This window comes from Rana temporaria, chromosome 9, assembly GCF_905171775.1.
Source record: "Rana temporaria chromosome 9, aRanTem1.1, whole genome shotgun sequence".
Taxonomy (NCBI): domain Eukaryota; kingdom Metazoa; phylum Chordata; class Amphibia; order Anura; family Ranidae; genus Rana; species Rana temporaria.
Genome location: NC_053497.1, coordinates 161131042 through 161148382, shown reverse-complemented (window position 1 = coordinate 161148382; position 17341 = coordinate 161131042). Strand labels below are relative to the sequence as shown.

The following is a 17341-nucleotide window of genomic DNA, read 5'->3' as shown; positions in this document are numbered from 1 at the left end:
ACATTGTGCTAAGGGTGCGTAGGATTGCCAGCCACTTCAGCGGGACAACAGCCTGCCCCTTCACAGGCCGATTGTGGACAGTGTGACGCGGTGGAACTCCACCCTCCACATGCTGGAGAGGTTGTGGGAGCAGCGAAGGGCGGTGAAGGAATACCTGCTGGATCAAGGCACTGCCGGGCCATCACAAACCCTCCCGTACATCACCTGTGCGGTGTGGGGGCAGATACACCAGGTCTGCCATGTGTTGGCCCCTTTCGAGCAGGCGACCAAGATGGTGAGCAGGGAGCATGTCGGCCTCAATGACGTGCTCCCTATAGTGTTCCTGCTGGACAGGGCACTAGATCGCCTGCTCGAAGCTGGGGAGAGTGCCTTGGTGGAGCAGGAGGAGGCAACACTGCTCCACCAAGACCAGGCCCAGGACGAGGAGGAGGAGGATGATGAAGATGAGGAGGTTACTGGTGTCGTCCTGGAGTCAGGGCCTGGTCAGGAGGGAGAGCCGGTGTTGGGGGCACCGATAGTCCGGGGGTTGGGCATCTCTGAGCGCGAGCAGCAGCGCCTCCAGCTTGAAGAGTCGGACGTCATGGACCCGGGCAGCCATGAGGAGTCACAGCGGGCTGTGCTCTTCCCCATGGCTGCCCACATGCTGAGATGCCTCAGGAGGGACCCCGGGTTCAGACTATCAAGGAGAGGGATGAATTTTGGATGGCCACCCTTTTAGATCCAAGGTGCAAGGGTAAACTGGAGCAGTTCCTCCCAGCCAGCCGGAGGCAGCTCCGGATGGAGGAACTGCAGGCACGCATAGTCAGCCGGTTGGAGCAGGCAACTCCCCGGCCTCCAGTTGTCCCCCCTCATCTCACCCAGCAGGTGGCTGCACCCAGCAGCAGCAGCAGCCGAGCAGGGGACCTAATGGGTGAGATGAGGATGTTCTTCCAATCTGAGCGACCCAGTACCAGTACCAGCAGCAGCAGCAGTCCCCACCAGCGGCTGGCCCACATGGTGGCAGACTACATGGCGTCCGTCGGTGCTTCTGACAGTATGAGCACCGACGACCCCATGGAGTACTGGGTTGCCAGATTGGACACCTGCCCCAAGCTCGCTCAGTATGCGCTGGAGTTATTGTCTTGCCCCCCCTCCAGCGTACTATCTGAGCGGACATTCAGCGCGGCAGGTGGGGTGGTCACGGACAAGAGGACCTGTCTGTCCACAGACTCCACGGACAGACTCACATTCATCAAGATGAATGAGTCCTGGATCGGCGGTGACTTTCTGGCACCCGCCGTCGGTTCAGGGCGCTGAAGGCTATTCATTCATTCATTCCCTGATGTATTTACAGTGATGAAAATAAGTATTTTAACACCTGAGAAAATCAATGTTAATATTTGGTACAGTAGCCTTTGTTTGCAATTACAGAGGTCAAACGTTTCTTGTAGTTTTTCACCAGGTTTGCACACACAGGAGGAGGGATTTTGGCCCACTCCTCCACACAGATCTTCTCTAGATCAGTCAGGTTTCTGGGCTGTTGCTGAGAAACACGGAGTTTGAGCTCCATCCAAAGATTCTCTATTGGGTTTAGGTCTGAAGACTGGCTAGGCCATGCCAGAACCTTGATATGCTTCTTACAGAGCCACTCCTTGGTTATCCTGGCTGTGTGCTTCGGGTCATTGTCATGTTGGAAGACCCAGCCTCGACCCATCTTCAAAGCTCTAACTGAGGGAAGGAGGTTGTTGCCCAAAATCTCGCAATACATGGCCCCGGTCATCCTCTCCTTAATACAGTGCAGTCGCCCTGTCCCATGTGCAGAAAAACACCCCCAAAGCATGATGCTACCACCCCCATGCTTCACAGTAGGGATGGTGTTCTTGGGATGGTACTCATCATTCTTCTTCCTCCAAACACGGTTAGTGGAATTATGAACAAAAAGTTCTATTTTGGTCTCATCTGACCACATGACTTTCTCCCATGACTCCTCTGGATCATCCAAATGGTCATTGGCAAACGTAAGACGGGCCTTGACATGTGCTGGTTTAAGCAGGGGAACCTTCCGTGCCATGCATGATTTCAAACCATGACGTCTTAGTGTATTACCAACAGTAACCTTGGAAACGGTGGTCCCAGCTCTTTTCAGGTCATTGACCAGCTCCTCCCGTATAGTCCTGGGCTGATTTCTCACCTTTCTTAGGATCATTGAGACCCCACGAGGTGAGATTTTGCATGGAGCCCCAGTCCGAGGGAGATTGACAGTCATGTTTAGCTTCTTCAATTTTCTAATGATTGCTCCAACAGTGGACCTTTTTTCACCAAGCTGCTTGGCAATTTCCCCGTAGCCCTTTCCAGCCTTGTGGAGGTGTACAATTTTGTCTCTAGTGTCTTTGGACAGCTCTTTGGTCTTGGCCATGTTAGTAGTTGGATTCTTACTGATTGTATGGGGTGGACAGGTGTCTTTATGCAGCTAATGACCTCAAACAGGTGCATCTAATTTAGGATAATAAATGGAGTGGAGGTGGACATTTTAAAGGCAGACTGACAGGTCTTTGAGGGTTCTAGCTGATAGACAGGTGTTCAAATACTTATTTGCAGCTGTATCATACAAATAAATAGTTAAAAAATCATAAATTGTGCTTTCTGGAAAAACAATTTTTTGATTATGTCTCTCACAGTGGACATGCACCTACGATGACAATTTCAGACCCCTCCATGATTTCCAAGTGGGAGAACTTGCAAAATAGCAGAGTGTTCAAATACTTATTTTCCTCACTGTATACCTTTGCAACTCATAGTGGGCAGGTAGTGTTAAGGGCATAAATATTTCCATGTGTTACAGAACCATGAACCAGACGTACAACAAGAGATAAGTGAAAATAAGAAGGCTTTATTGAAAATCAAGCTGTAAAGCAAAAGTCCAAACGGATGGTGAAACCGAAGCAGAGTCTTGCGAAGCCAGAGGTCAGGAACCAGAAGGGTAGTCAGACGAAGCCAGGATCAGGAACCAGCAGGGAAGTCAGACGAAGCCAGGATCAGGAACCAGCAGGAAAGTCAGACAAAGCCAGGATCGGAACCAGCAGCAGTCTTAGAAGCATGTGAACACAGGAGGACCAAGCAAGGAACTGAAGCCACAGACCTCCTATATATATATATGAGCCAGGCATCCAGCTCCTCCCAGTGGGAAGGAGGAGCCGCAGGGTGGGAGGCTACAAGAGACCCAGAAACCAAGATGGCCGCCAGCACATGTCAAACGAAGGAGACAGGAGAGATGTAAGACCATGACAGTACCTCCCCCTCAAGGGCCCCTCCTCCGCGGTGCAAAAAACGGTTTCTGAGGGAAGGGTGCGTGGAAGGCTCGGAGCAAGGCAGGAGCATGGACATCTGCGGAGGGAACCCAGGAACGCTCCTCTGGACCATAACCACGCCAGTGGACCAAAAACTGCACCCGACCGCGGACCAGACGTGAATCCAGGATATTGCTCACCTCATACTCCTCATGATTGCCCACTTGGACCGGACGAGGCCGAGGAACCGAGGAAGTGAAGCGATTGCACACCAGTGGCTTCAACAGGGAGACATGAAACACGTTGGAGATCCGCATGCCAGGAGGAAGCGCAAGGGCATAGGCTACCGGGTTTACCCTGCGAAGCACTCGGAAGGGACCAACAAAGCGAGGAGCCAGCTTGGGAGTGGGCACTCGAAGGTTGAGGTTGCGAGTGGACAACCATACACGGTCTCCGACCTGGTAAGAAGGAGCAGGCGCTCGTCTGCGATCAGCCTGGAGTTTCTGGCGCTGCGCAGAGACCTCAAGGGACTTCTGGATCTGTACCCAAGAGGCGCGTAGGACGGAAAGGTGATCCTCCACAGCCGGAATATCCTGGGGAGAGAATGCCTCCGGTAACACGGCAGGTTGGAACCCATAATTGGCCATGAAGGGAGACGTCCCAGAGGAAGAGTTCACCGCCGTGTTCCTGGCAAACTCAGCCCAAGGCAGGAGGTCAACCCAATTGTCCTGGTGATCGGAGACATAGCAACAAAGGAATTGCTCCAAGGCCTGATTGGATCGTTCTGCGGCCCCATTGGACTGAGGGAGGTAGGCCGAGGAGAAGGAGAGATGAATCCCCAACTGGGAGCAAAAGGCGCGCCAGAACCTGGACACAAACTGACTCCCCCGATCCGACACTATCTCCTTGGGCAAACCATGCAACCGGAAGACCTCCCAGGCAAAAATCGTGGCCAACTCTTGTGCAGAGGGTAACTTCTTGAGAGGAACACAGTGGCACATTTTGGAAAACCGATCCACAATCATGAGAATGACCGTATGGCCTCGGGATGCAGAGAGGTCCACAATGAAATCCATCCCCAGGTGTGACCATGGGAGCTCCCCGGTGGCTATGGGTTGCAGCAGGCCCAACGGAAGGTGCCTTACTTTGGGCACAAACGGAGCATGCCGCTACATATGCGGCGATGTCGGAACGTAGGGAAGGCCACCAGAACAGAAGTGAAACAGCCCAGGACAGCTGATTCTTACCAGGATGACCCGCGGTCTTGGAGTTATGGTAGGTTCGCAACAACCGAGTGCGCAACTCCTCAGGCACATCTGCCGTTGGGTCTCCCAGAGGGAGCACCAGATTGAGCCGCCAAAATCTGCTCACCAAGGGGAGAGGTCAGGCTGGTGCGAATGGCGGCCAGGATCTGATTCGGAGGTATGACCGAAGTCGGTATAGATTCCTCCCTGGACAGCTCGGAGTACTGCCGTGATAAGGCATCCGCCCTGATGTTCTTGGAACTGGGTAGGTAGGAGACCACGTAATTAAAACGTGACAAGAACAGAGCCCATCTGGCCTGACGTGGTGTCAATCTCTTGGCCTCAGAAAGGTAGGTCAGATTCTTGTGGTCCGTCAGGATGAGAACCGGAACCACCGAGCCCTCGAGCAAGTGCCTCCACTCTTTGAGAGCCTGCACTATGGCCAATAACTCCCTGTCACCAATCTGATAGTTGCACTCCGCGGATGACAGTTTCCGGGAGTAAAACCCACAAGGAAGCAGCGGACCCTCTGGTGTTCTACGCTGAGACAGAAGGGCGCCTACTCCCGTCTCAGACGCGTCCACCTCGAGGACAAAGGGCAACCCAGGGTTGGGATGAGACAGAATCGGAGCCGACACAAAGGCGGATTTTAGGGCCTCAAAAGCCCGGATGGCCTCGAGCGGCCAGACCTGGGAATTCCTGCCCTTCCTGGTCAGATCCGTGAGAGGCTTGGCCAGCATGGAGAAGTCCCTGATGAACTTCCGATAATTGGCGAAGCCCAAAAAGCGCTGCAAGGAACGAAGACCACTGGGCTGAGGCCACTGTAAGACAGCCGAAACCTTCTCAGGGTCCATGGAGAACCCCTCAGCGGAAATGATGTAACCTAAGGCCGGGTACTCACGAACAAACATGTACGGTGAAAGCGGTCCGTCGGACCGTTTTCACCGTACATGTCTGCCAGAGGGCTTCTGTACGATGGTTGTACACACCATCGTACAGAAGTCCGCGCGTAAACAATACGCGGGGCGTGTCCGCGTCGTCGCCGCGGCGATGACGCGGAGACGTGGGCGGGCCTGCCATTTAAAGGCTTCCACGCATGCGTCAAAGTCATTCGACGCATGCGAGGGACGGCGGGCGCCTGGACATGTACGGTAGGTCTGTACTGACGACCGTACATGTCCGAGCGGGCAGGATTCCAGCGGACGGTTTTAAAACACGTCCAGGAATATTTGTCCGCTGGGAAAAGGCCCGGCGGACAAATGTTTGCTGGAATTCGGCCCGCTCGCGCCCACACACGACCAAACATGTCTGCTGAAACTGGCCCGCGGACCAGTTTCAGCATACATGTTTGGTCGTGTGTACGGGGCCTAAGAAGGTTACCTGGGATCGGTGAAATTCGCATTTCTCAAGCTTACCGAACAGCTTGTTCTCTCGTAACCGTTGCAACACTCGCTTGACATCCAGAATGTGGGCCTCCATGGATTCAGAGTATACCAAGATGTCATCCAAATAGACCACCACACACTGCTGCAACAGGTCACGGAAAACATTGTTGATGAATTCCTGAAAGACTGCGGGCGCATTGCACAACCCAAAGGGCATAACCAAGGATTCATAATGACCGGTCCTGGTGTTAAACGCGGTCTTCCACTCATCGCCCGCCTTGATCCTTACCAGGTTATATGCCGCCCTCAGGTCGAGTTTGGTAAAGACCGTGGCCCCCTTAAGGCGATCGAACAGCTCGGAAATCAAGGGTATCGGGTAAGCGTTCTTGATCGTGATGCGATTAAGGCCCCTGTAATCGATGCAAGGCCTCAACTCACCGCCCTTCTTTTTCACAAAGAAAAATCCAGCCCCTGCCGGGGACGAGGATTTGCGAATGTGACCACGGGACAGCGCCTCCATCACGTACTCCTCCATGGCCTCATTCTCCGCAACCGACAGTGGATAGACCCTGCCGCGAGGAGGAACGGCACCAGGTTGTAACTCTATGGCACAATCGTATGGGCGGTGCGGAGGTAGGGCAACTGTGCGCACCTTATCGAATACATCCCGGTACTCCTCGTATTCAGGAGGCAACAGAGAGTCTGAGGAAGCACACAGCAACTTGACAGGCCCATGGATGCAACTAGCCCCACACTGTGGTGACCATGAGAGGATCTCGGCCGATCTCCAGTCGAAAGTCAGATTATGCTTCTGGAGCCAGGGGTACCCCAAGACCACCGAGTAGTGTGGAGACGAAATAACCTGGAAGCAGACCGACTCTCTGTGAACGGCACCAATGGCTATCCCCACTGGAAGGGTCTCATGAGTCACGTGTGACGGCTGGAGGGGTCTGCCGTCTATCGCCTCTAGAGCCAGCGGGGAACCTCGAGCCTGCAGAGGAATGGAATTGGCGGCAGCGAACTCACTATCAATGAAAAAAACACCAGCACCAGAGTCCACCAACGCCTGGGTCGTCACCGAGCCCCCGACCCAGGAGAGGACAACAGTGATCAGTGGTTTATCAACACGGGAAACCGGGGACAAGGAGACTCCACCCAAGATCTGCCCCCGACAGGATCTCAGGTGCGAGCGTTTCCCGGACGGTTCGGACATGCCAACCGAAAATGCCCACCGAGACCACAGTACATGCATCGGCCCTCGCGTACCCTCTCCCCCTCGGACAGACGAGCAAACCCCAGCTGCATGGGTTCACCCCCAGACAAGTCAACCCCAGGAGGCGTGGGAGGAGAGGGAGGCACGGGTGGGACAGCAAACGTAGGCGCCAAACTGTTAGGAGGCCTCCGCAGGCTCTCCTTAAAGGAAGGTCTCTCCCTGAGTCTGGTGTCAATCAAAATCAGGAAAGAAATAAGAGCCTCGAGCTCCACTGGTAGGTCCTTAGCTGCAACCTCATCCTTCAAGGCATTCGAGAGACCATGAGAGAAAGCAGCGACCAGAGCCTCATTATTCCAGCCCACCTCTGCTGCCAGGGTACGAAACTCAATGGCGTATTCGGCTACGGATCGTGAACCCTGTCTGACGGACATAAGGAGCTTCGCAGCAGAGGCGGCGCGAGCCGGCACATCGAATACCTTCCGAAGAGAAGCAACAAAACCGGAAAACTCGGCAACCACCGGATTGTTGTTCTCCCATAAAGGGCTGGCCCAGGCCAAGGCCTTGTCCGAGAGCAGCGAGATCAAGAAGCCCACCTTTGATCTCTCAGTGGGAAAGGCATGTGGCAGCAACTCGAAATAAATGCCCACTTGGTTAAGGAAACCTCGGCACTGAGTTGGCTCTCCCCCCAAATCGCTGTGGAAAGGGGGCAGAACCGGTCATACCCCGAAACACCGCAGGCGCAACAACAGGTGTCGGGGTAGACTCTGGCGCAACAACCGGAGCGGCAGTAGGAGCGGGCCCAGGAGCGACAACCGACCCATCGGCAACGGGAGCGAAATGAGCCGTGCGTTCAAGCAGGGTTTGCAACGCCACGGCGAACTGACCCAACAGGTGATCCTGCTGATCAAGTCTGGCAACCAGCGTGGGTAGCGAGGATGGCCCTGTACCGTCAAAATTCATGGCTTGGTCCTAATGTTACGGAACCATGAACCAGACGTACAACAAGAGATAAGTGAAAATAAGAAGGCTTTATTGAAAATCAAGCTGTAAAGCAAAAGTCCAAACGGATGGTGAAACCGAAGCAGAGTCTTGCGAAGCCAGAGGTCAGGAACCAGAAGGGTAGTCAGACGAAGCCAGGATCAGGAACCAGCAGGGAAGTCAGACGAAGCCAGGATCAGACACCAGCAGGGAAGTCAGACAAAGCCAGGATCGGAACCAGCAGCAGTCTTAGAAGCATGTGAACACAGGAGGACCAAGCAAGGAACTGAAGCCACAGACCTCCTATATATATGAGCCAGGCATCCAGCTCCTCCCAGTGGGAAGGAGGAGCCGCAGGGTGGGAGGCTACAAGAGACCCAGAAACCAAGATGGCCGCCAGCACATGTCAAACGAAGGAGACAGGAGAGAGGTAAGACCATGACACCATGGTGTGTCATTAAGCCACTATACGGAGTCCTGATGCTGCTGCCACATTATTTTGAAAAGTAATTGCTCATCATGAATTTAAAAAGTCACGTATAGCATAGAAATAACGTTAATAAAACTTTTAAATTATGAGGCACTATGGTATAGTCAGGCTACAGCTACTTAAGGCCTGTGTCATTCTGCTTTTCAAATGTAATCACCATGCTACTGCAACTTCAAGCTTTTGTAATTTTGCCACCATATGGGCTCCTACTGCTAATGCCAAAAGGCTGAGTGATTATGTACCGATATATTACTCATACTGCTGCTGTCACCCTTTGTCCGAGAGATTTGCCACTTTCTATTACTTCTGCTGCTGCTGATGGCACCTCTTGCCCGAGTGATTTGCCGTTTTTATTACTCTTACCACTGCTGCTGTTCATGGCACCTCTTGCCCGAGTGATTTGACACTATATTGTCTAATATTACTACTACTGCTGCTGCTCACGACACCTATGTCACGAGTTATTTGCCACTCTATACTACTATTACCACTGCTGCTGCTGCTGTTCATCATGGCACCTCTTGTCCCAGTGATTTGACACTATATTGTCTACTACTACTACTGCTGCTGCTCAGTCACGACACCTATGTCACGAGTTATTTGCCACACTATACTACTATTACCACTGCTGCTGCTGTTCATCATGGCACCTCTTGTCCCAGTGATTTGCCATTTTTATTACTCTTACCACTGCTGCTGTTCATGGCACCTCATGCCCGAGTGATTTGACACTATATTGTCTAATATTACTACTACTGCTGCTGCTCACGACACCTATGTCACAAGTTATTTGCCACTCTATACTACTATTACCACTGCTGCTACTGTTCATCATGGCACCTCTTGTCCGAGTGATTTGACACTATATTGTCTAATATTACTACTACTGCTGCTGCTCACGACACCTATGTCACAAGTTATTTGCCACTCTATACTACTATTACCACTGCTGAGGCTACTGTTCATCATGGTACCTCTTGACCGAGTGATTTGACACTATATTGTCTAATATTACTACTACTGCTGCTGCTCACGACACCTATGTCACAAGTTATTTGCCACTCTATACTACTATTACCACTGCTGAGGCTACTGTTCATCATGGTACCTCTTGACCGAGTGATTTGACACTATATTGTCTAATATTACTACTACTGCTGCTGCTCACGACACCTATGTCACGAGTTATGTGCCACACTATACTACTATTACCACTGCTGCTGTTCATCATGGCACCTCTTGTCCCAGTGATTTGACACTATATTGTCTACTACTACTACTGCTGCTGCTCACGACACCTATGTCACGAGTTATTTGCCACTCTATACTACTATTACCACTGCTGCTGCTGCTGTTCATCATGGCACCTCTTTCCCGAGTGATAAAACACTATATTGTCTACTACTACTACTGCTGCTGCTGCTCAGACACCTATGTCACAAGTTATTTGGCACTATATACTACTATTACCACTACTGCTGCTGTAAAGTCTTGCCCAAGTGTTTAGATGCTATCTAGTACTATTACCACTACTGCTTGTAAATGTTGCCTGTGTGATAATTACATTATATTTTAATACTACTGCTGCTGCCTTCATGCTGAGTAATACTTCATGACCTCTCTGGCACAGCGGATCCACCAATAGCCTCCGCTACAAGCTACCAGACCGGATCGTAACAGCAAGTGTGACTAAAACACTGTACTTTATGTTAAACCCTGGTTTGCAGCCTTTATACTGCAACCATTAGCCTGTCTGCAAGAGGAAATCTGCACTCTCTCTCTCTTTCTCTCTCTCTCTCTCTCTCTATCTATATATATATTGTTGCTTTTGTTATATTCATTTTTCAACAGTTTAGTTAGTGTTAGTCGTGTCTGTGTCCGTGTATTTTAGTTTGTCTTAGGTTTGTGTTAAATAAAATAATAGTATAAAATGTTTTTGGTTATTATGAAGTTAGATGTGTTGATGTTGATGTGTTAGATGTGAAGTTAGATGTGTTGAAAAACCTACCAATCTCAATAAGAAAGTAAACATTAAAAAAAAAAACATTTTTTATTAAAAGAAAAAAAAAATCAAATGTAATTCTGCATGAGCTTCTGAAGCTCTGCCATCTCTGCAAAATTATTTCTCTGCTGTTGCTCCAGCTGCTGATTTTGGAGGTCCAGAAACCTAATTTTCCGCTGATTTCGCATAATTTTGTCTTGGGTGCTCTGGATGACAATTTGTTTTTCCATCATCTTTTTCAACGCTGTTAGGATATAAGAAAAAAACATTTGGATTTCAAAGACCGTTACCAAATAAATAAAATATTTATGTTGCTTATTAAACAATCATTATCATGTATACACAATTGTTATGTGTCTAGCACATATACTTCTATCATAAATACCATATTATTGTTCTGAAATCTGACGGGTGCGCTTTAAATGCTGTCCATTTTTATATCTACATCTTATTGTTGAAATGTTGTTAATCTTTGTGCACATATTTACCCTCCTGACTGAGGTTTACAGGAACCGTCTCATCCTCCTGCTCCTCTTCTCCTTCACCCGATACACCACCAGAAGTTGGGGGGGGGGGTGGAGGTCCTCCTCTTGCTCCTCAACTGGAGCTGGGGGTGGCGAATGGGAGGGCCCTGGGTGCTCCTCATCCCTCTCCTCCTCTGCATCCTCCTCCTGCTCCTCCTCTTCATCCTCCTCCTCTGCGGCCTGTCGCCTTGTGCGCTTGGGGCGCACAGATGGTAGAGGAGCTCCTATAATAACACAATGTTCATATATGTAAAAAAAAAAATCTAATAACGTATGCAAATTCTGTGTACTCTGCTATATTGTATATGAATTAAAAAATAATTTATATACACAGTTAACCAATGGGATAATGTTATATTAAAGAGTCTTGCGGGCACTACAGGGGACTGAGTGTGAGCTGGGCTGCCACCATGGTAAAATGAGCTGTTTTTGTTTCCTTTGTTTTGTTCAGACAATCTCATGTTAAAAAAAGAGCCTGATGGAGTACACGGGATTACTATGTTAACCCCACGCCTACCACAGGAATTTAGTGGTAATCTATATATATAAAACTCAACGTGTGTGTGTATGTATGTATGTATGTATGTATGTATGTATGTTCCAGCATCACGTCCAAACGGCTAAAGATATTAACATGAAACTTGGCACACATGTTACTTATATGTCAGCAACAAACATAGGATAGGTGGTTTAACCCTTACCCACCCCCATTTGCCATGGTCAGGGTTTTTCTTTAAAGTCCCATTCAACTCTATGGGAAATACATGTTACTTCATAACGGCTGTAGATATTTCGATAACACTTGGTCACATGTTACTTATATGTCCACTTTAACTATAGGATAGTTAATCTATCCCTTAACTACCCCCATTTGTGAGGGTCAGGGTTTTTGTTTAAAGTCCCATGCAAATCAATGGGAAATGTATGTTCCCACATAACTTCTGTACGCCTGAAGATATTTCAATAATACCTGGTACACATATTACTTATATGCCAAATAAAAATATATGACAGTTAAATTAACCCTTACCTACACCCTTATATAAAAGATGGGTTTTTGTTTCAAGTCCCATGCAAGTATATGGGACTGTGGTCTCTTCATTTTCCTACCCAAAAGGTTAAGATAGGAAGACCGGGCAACGCCGGGTATTCAGCTAGTTAAGTTATAAAATACCACCCCTTCCCCTTTAACCCACCACACCACCACTTTAATTCCATGGTTTAACTTGATGGAATAATGATAGAAAAGGGGGAGAAGGTTTCAATCCCCCCTTTTCTCATGAGAAAGCGTCAGGACTTAATAAAATTAGTAGTGACGGTTTCAAGTTCTCCTTTTGGGAACCTAATAGGGCTCTTTAGGTGTAAGCTGGTCCTCGCGTGGCCTAGTTAGCTGCAAAACGTGTTTTTCCCGTTTTTTTGGTGAACACGAGGTGATCACGCGGCCTACACGTGCTTTTCCCGCACTTTTTAGGCCTGTGGGCCCGCTACCAGTTGGTTCAGGAAAAATCCAGTGTTAGTTAGGGGTATATAAGTAGGGTTTACGTCAGCCTTGCTCTCAGTCGCCTCAGTAGACGGGACTGTGGTGTTCCCCTCCCCCCCTTTTTTCTTTTCTTTTTGTCGCGGCTGCTTATTATGTGGGATGGTCACCTAAAAAAAAAATAATAAAAAAAATTAAATTATACAAAGGGTGACAAATCTGTTTAGTTTAGTTGTTGTTGGATACATTTTAAAGTTGGAATATATTTAGGTACAGCCTGAGGCGTAGTGACTAGTCTGTTTTTTAAGTTATTAAAGTATTTATTTAAAATATATGTCTGAAATCCAATAATAAAGCAGCCTCGGCCAGTATTAGTACATTAATGGGGTGTCTTGTTTATTTAGTTTAATTATAGTTAATAAGTGTTCCTGTCTGCTGTCCCATGTCTTTTTTCAACAGTACTATGAATACCTTGGGTGGTGATATATGTTACCACAACATGGCGTCTGGGTTAACAACATCTGCCCTAAGGTTAATTACATATGACTAGGGTTGTCCAGATACCGATACCAGTATCGGTATCGGGCCCGATACCGAGTATTTGCGGGAGTACTCGTACTCGCGCAAATACCCCCGATACCTAAATAGAATACTTCCCCCCCCCGCCGCTGCCGCCGCAACGCGCCGCCGCATCGAGGGAAATGGCTAGAGGGACAATGCTGCATATGTGAGGGACATTGCTGCATATGTGAGGGACATTGCTGCATATGTGAGGGACATTGATGCATATGTGAGGGACATTGATGCATATGTGAGGGACATGGCTGCATATGTGAGGGACATGGCGTGAGGTACATGGCTAGAGGGACATGGCTGCATATGTGAGGGACATGGCTAGAGGGACATTGCTGCATATGTGAGGTACATGGCTAGAGGGACATTGCTGCATATGTGAGGGACATGGCTAGAGGGACATGGCTGCATATGTGAGGGACATGGCTAGAGGGACATGGCTGCATATGTGAGGGACATGGCTAGAGGGACATGGCTGCATATGTGAGGGACATGGCTGCATATGTGAGGGACATGGCTAGAGGGACATGGCTGCATATGTGAGGGACATGGCTAGAGGGACATGGCTGCATATGTGAGGGACATGGCTAGAGGGACATGGCTGCATATGTGAGGGACATGGCTAGAGGGACATGGCTGCATATGTGAGGGACATGGCTAGAGGGACATGGCTGCATATGTGAGGGACATGGCTGCATATGTGGGGGACATGGCTGCATATGGGGGGGACATGGCTGCATTTGGGGACACGTTTAAAAAAAGTATCGGTATTCGGTATCGGCGACTACTTGAAAAAAAGTATCGGTACTTGTACTCGGTCCTAAAAAAGTGGTATCGGGACAACCCTACATATGACCTTACATAACTGTCACCAATAACTTACCTGGATAGAATTCATCCTGGATCTTTGTGACCTGGCCCATGTGGTGCCTCTTTAGGTCCGACCACTTCTTTAAGATGGCCATGCGGTCATGTGTGCCGCCATGCACATTTTTTAACTCCCGCATTAGGGAGCTGACTATTTTTTTTTTTCCTGCTGCCTGCGGATCTGGTCATATCCCTGTTGCAGGAACCTCTGCAAGATGAAGAACAAAGTATATTATAATACTTTTGTTTAAACCCATATGGATATATGACATAAATGTATGGTATTCAACAATTGGAAGCATTCTCGCCTTATTAATCAATGACAGGGGTAACATGACAGATTTTATATCTTGCCATTTTGGTCGCCACCTTTTTTGCATAAATATAGAATCCATTATCATTTGCATAATTATGTATATATGAGTAACAACAACACAGGATACACGTATAGGGGAGAAATTAGTTGCTATTCATCTGACCGCTATAATTATTTTTTGACCCTTATACTGGGCCTGTACAATAGATTTATTTTTTTTCATCCCTATCTTTATATAGGAACAATAATATGTTTGTTTCTTTTGACTTTTTGATGAATTAATTTTGAATAAATAATGGAGTTGATGTTATTTAAAAGCTACAACTACCAGCATGCTCTTATACACCATGTAGCTCACCGTCACCAGCTGTACAACAATTATACTTTAACTCCCAGCATGCCTGGACAGTTAATGGCTGTCCGGTAATACTGGGGAGTTGTTTTGCAACAGCTGTAGACTCAGTTTAGGAAACAGTGCCGTACCAGACGTTTTTTTTTTATTGGGGAGGGGAGGGTGGCTATGTAGGGGTATGTGTATATGTTGTGTTTTTTTATTTTTATTTAGTGTGGTGTAGTGTTTTTATGGTACAGTCAGAGGGGCGTGGGGTTCACAGTAGTTTCCCGCTGAGGGTTTGAGCTGCAGCGCCAAATTTGCTTCAGCTAGAAGCAGACTGTAAGCCACAGCCCATGTGAATGTACCCTGTACATTCTCATTGGGGGAGAGGGGGGGGTTATTGCAGCCAGTTGCATGCAGGGAGTTGTAGTTTTGCAACAGCTGGAGGCACAATGGTTGCAAAACACTGCAAGTTTGTTACCTAACTCAGGGTTTCAAGACCAGTGCGCCTCCAGCTGTTGCAAAACTACTACTCCCATCAGGCATGGTCTGTCAGTGCATGCTAAGAATTTTACTTTTGCTGCATCTAGAGTGCCACAGTTTAGAGACCCGTCTATAGTGAAAAACTGAGCTTTTGCTGATCGGCCCACAGGCCAACTCTACCTTTTTACCTGCCTGGCCATCCTCGTTTGGCCCTGCCCCAACTCCAGCTAAGCAGGTAAAAAATCTGGGTATAATTTTTGATGCTGAACTAAGCTTCGTACCTCACGCAAAATATTGCATAAAATCAGCCAACTATCATCTGCAATTATTACGGAAAATTAAGAATCTTTTCACTCAGCACAACCGTATGATCTTAGTTCATGGACTTATCCACTCTAGGTTAGATTGTTCTAATGTTTTCTTTCTAGGGCTCCCACAGAAGTGGATAAAACGATTGCAGATTACACAGAATCATGCTGCAAGACTAGTCACAAACTGCCGAAGGAGGAATCACATCTCCCCGGTGCTTAAGAATCTACACTGGCTCCCGATAGCAAAACGGGTTGAGTTCAAGGCACTCTGTCTGGTGTTTCGGGCCTATTGGCAAATAGGTCCCATGTACTTATCGAATATGACACAACACTACTGTCCACCCAGAGAGCTTCGCTCTACTGACGCCCTGTTAGCAATTATTCAATCTAGTCGATCAGCTTCAAAAGGTGGCCGCCGGCTCCAAACAATGGGGAACTCTCTTTGGAACCAGCTCCCTCATCAGCTCCGAGCATCCTCCTCCTTGATGGCCTTCCGTAAGGGCTTGAAAACACTTCTTTTTTCACAAGCCTACAGATAGAGACTTGGCCTTCCAAGCCCTTAGCAGGACGCTGCCCTAATCCCAGGCTGCGGTCCATAGTCAGGGAGTAGGGATAGGCTTTTTGTGCCCTAAAACCCCCCCCCCCTTCTTTTTATATTTCTGTTTATTTATTGTCTGTTCCCCTCTTTTACTTTGATGTCCTAGTTTCTTCTTTTTGCTCTTGGGAACTGGATACCCCCAGCTTGTTGGTAAGCGATTATACGCAAGTTTCACAACTCGCATTCGGCGCTCTATAAGTATTTATTCTAATCCAATCCAATGCAATAGTGGTCTGACAAATGTGGGCCTGCAGAACTTGCAAAACTAGAAGTGCCAGCATGCCCAGGCATGCTGGAAGTTGTAGTTCTGCAACATCTAAAGGGCAATATGTATTCGAATGTCCTTGGGCCTTAAGGACCCTGAAGTCAGGACGTTTGCATACGTCCTATGTCCACAACATGTTAATTATGCTAAATAGCAAGGAAAGTGCCAAAATACACATTTACCAACCAGGGTGTCTGCAGCTGTCCAGGCATGCTGGGATTTGTAGTTTTGCAAGAGCTGGAGACACACTGTTTGGGAAATACTAATATCTGATCTTATATCCTAACTTTTAAACTAGTCTAAAATGCAGTTAAAGATAATGAAAAAACAGTGGTGAAATTACTTACATTAATCAGCAGTTTTTCCTCACTGGATGAAAAGTTACTCCCCACCATCTTCGCTTCGCAGTGCAGCACAAAATCGCGATCCGAAATTCGACTGGCAAAGATCCAGGAAATGATCTCCGTTTTCGCATGTTGTTCGCGCGCCTGCGCATGTGCGGACGAGAATTTCGCAATCATTTTCACATTCGCAATAGCGAAATTTCGTAATATTGTTTATTCGATAAAATATCACGGATATTCGATTTTGGCGAATATTGCTAGAATATTCTACTATATATTCGTGATATATCGCGAAATCGAATATGGCGTATTCCGCTCAACACTAGTCCCTAGCTCTCACACACCACATCACATTGGATTAGCCCAAGTCCACCATGCAGCACTTGGGAGCAGCCACGCCAAGGCTCCAATTATGTCGCTGTCCATTCATACCACATTCACACGGGTAGTGGGGATCACTTCTCCCCAACGACCGAGGGTGACACCCCTTACTGGCAGGAGTGTCACCCCTCCATTCACACACCAGTCACACTGTAGCCAGCACTCCTCACTGTGTGATTTAAAAAAAAAGGCTCATAACCTGAGCATTAAACAAAAAAACTGAAATCCTGAGTCCCAAAAAAATAAAGCCACTCATTTGGGCTGACGGGGGCTGCACCTGGTGGCAGCTC

The 17341-nt window shown here is 48.2% G+C and overlaps 1 protein-coding gene and 1 long non-coding RNA gene across 3 annotated transcripts in view; one reads left to right on the top strand and one right to left on the bottom strand.

The window, feature by feature from the left end:
* The window catches only part of SCAI (suppressor of cancer cell invasion), a 1073481-nt gene that overhangs the window by 512302 nt on the left and 543838 nt on the right, over positions 1 to 17341 (top strand). The window lies entirely within an intron of this gene.
* On the bottom strand, positions 10611 to 11107 carry LOC120914254. Its single transcript, XR_005743642.1, has 2 exons — positions 11067 to 11107; positions 10611 to 10822 (listed from the first exon to the last, which is right to left on the bottom strand). It is a non-coding gene; the product is annotated as an uncharacterized LOC120914254 (long non-coding RNA).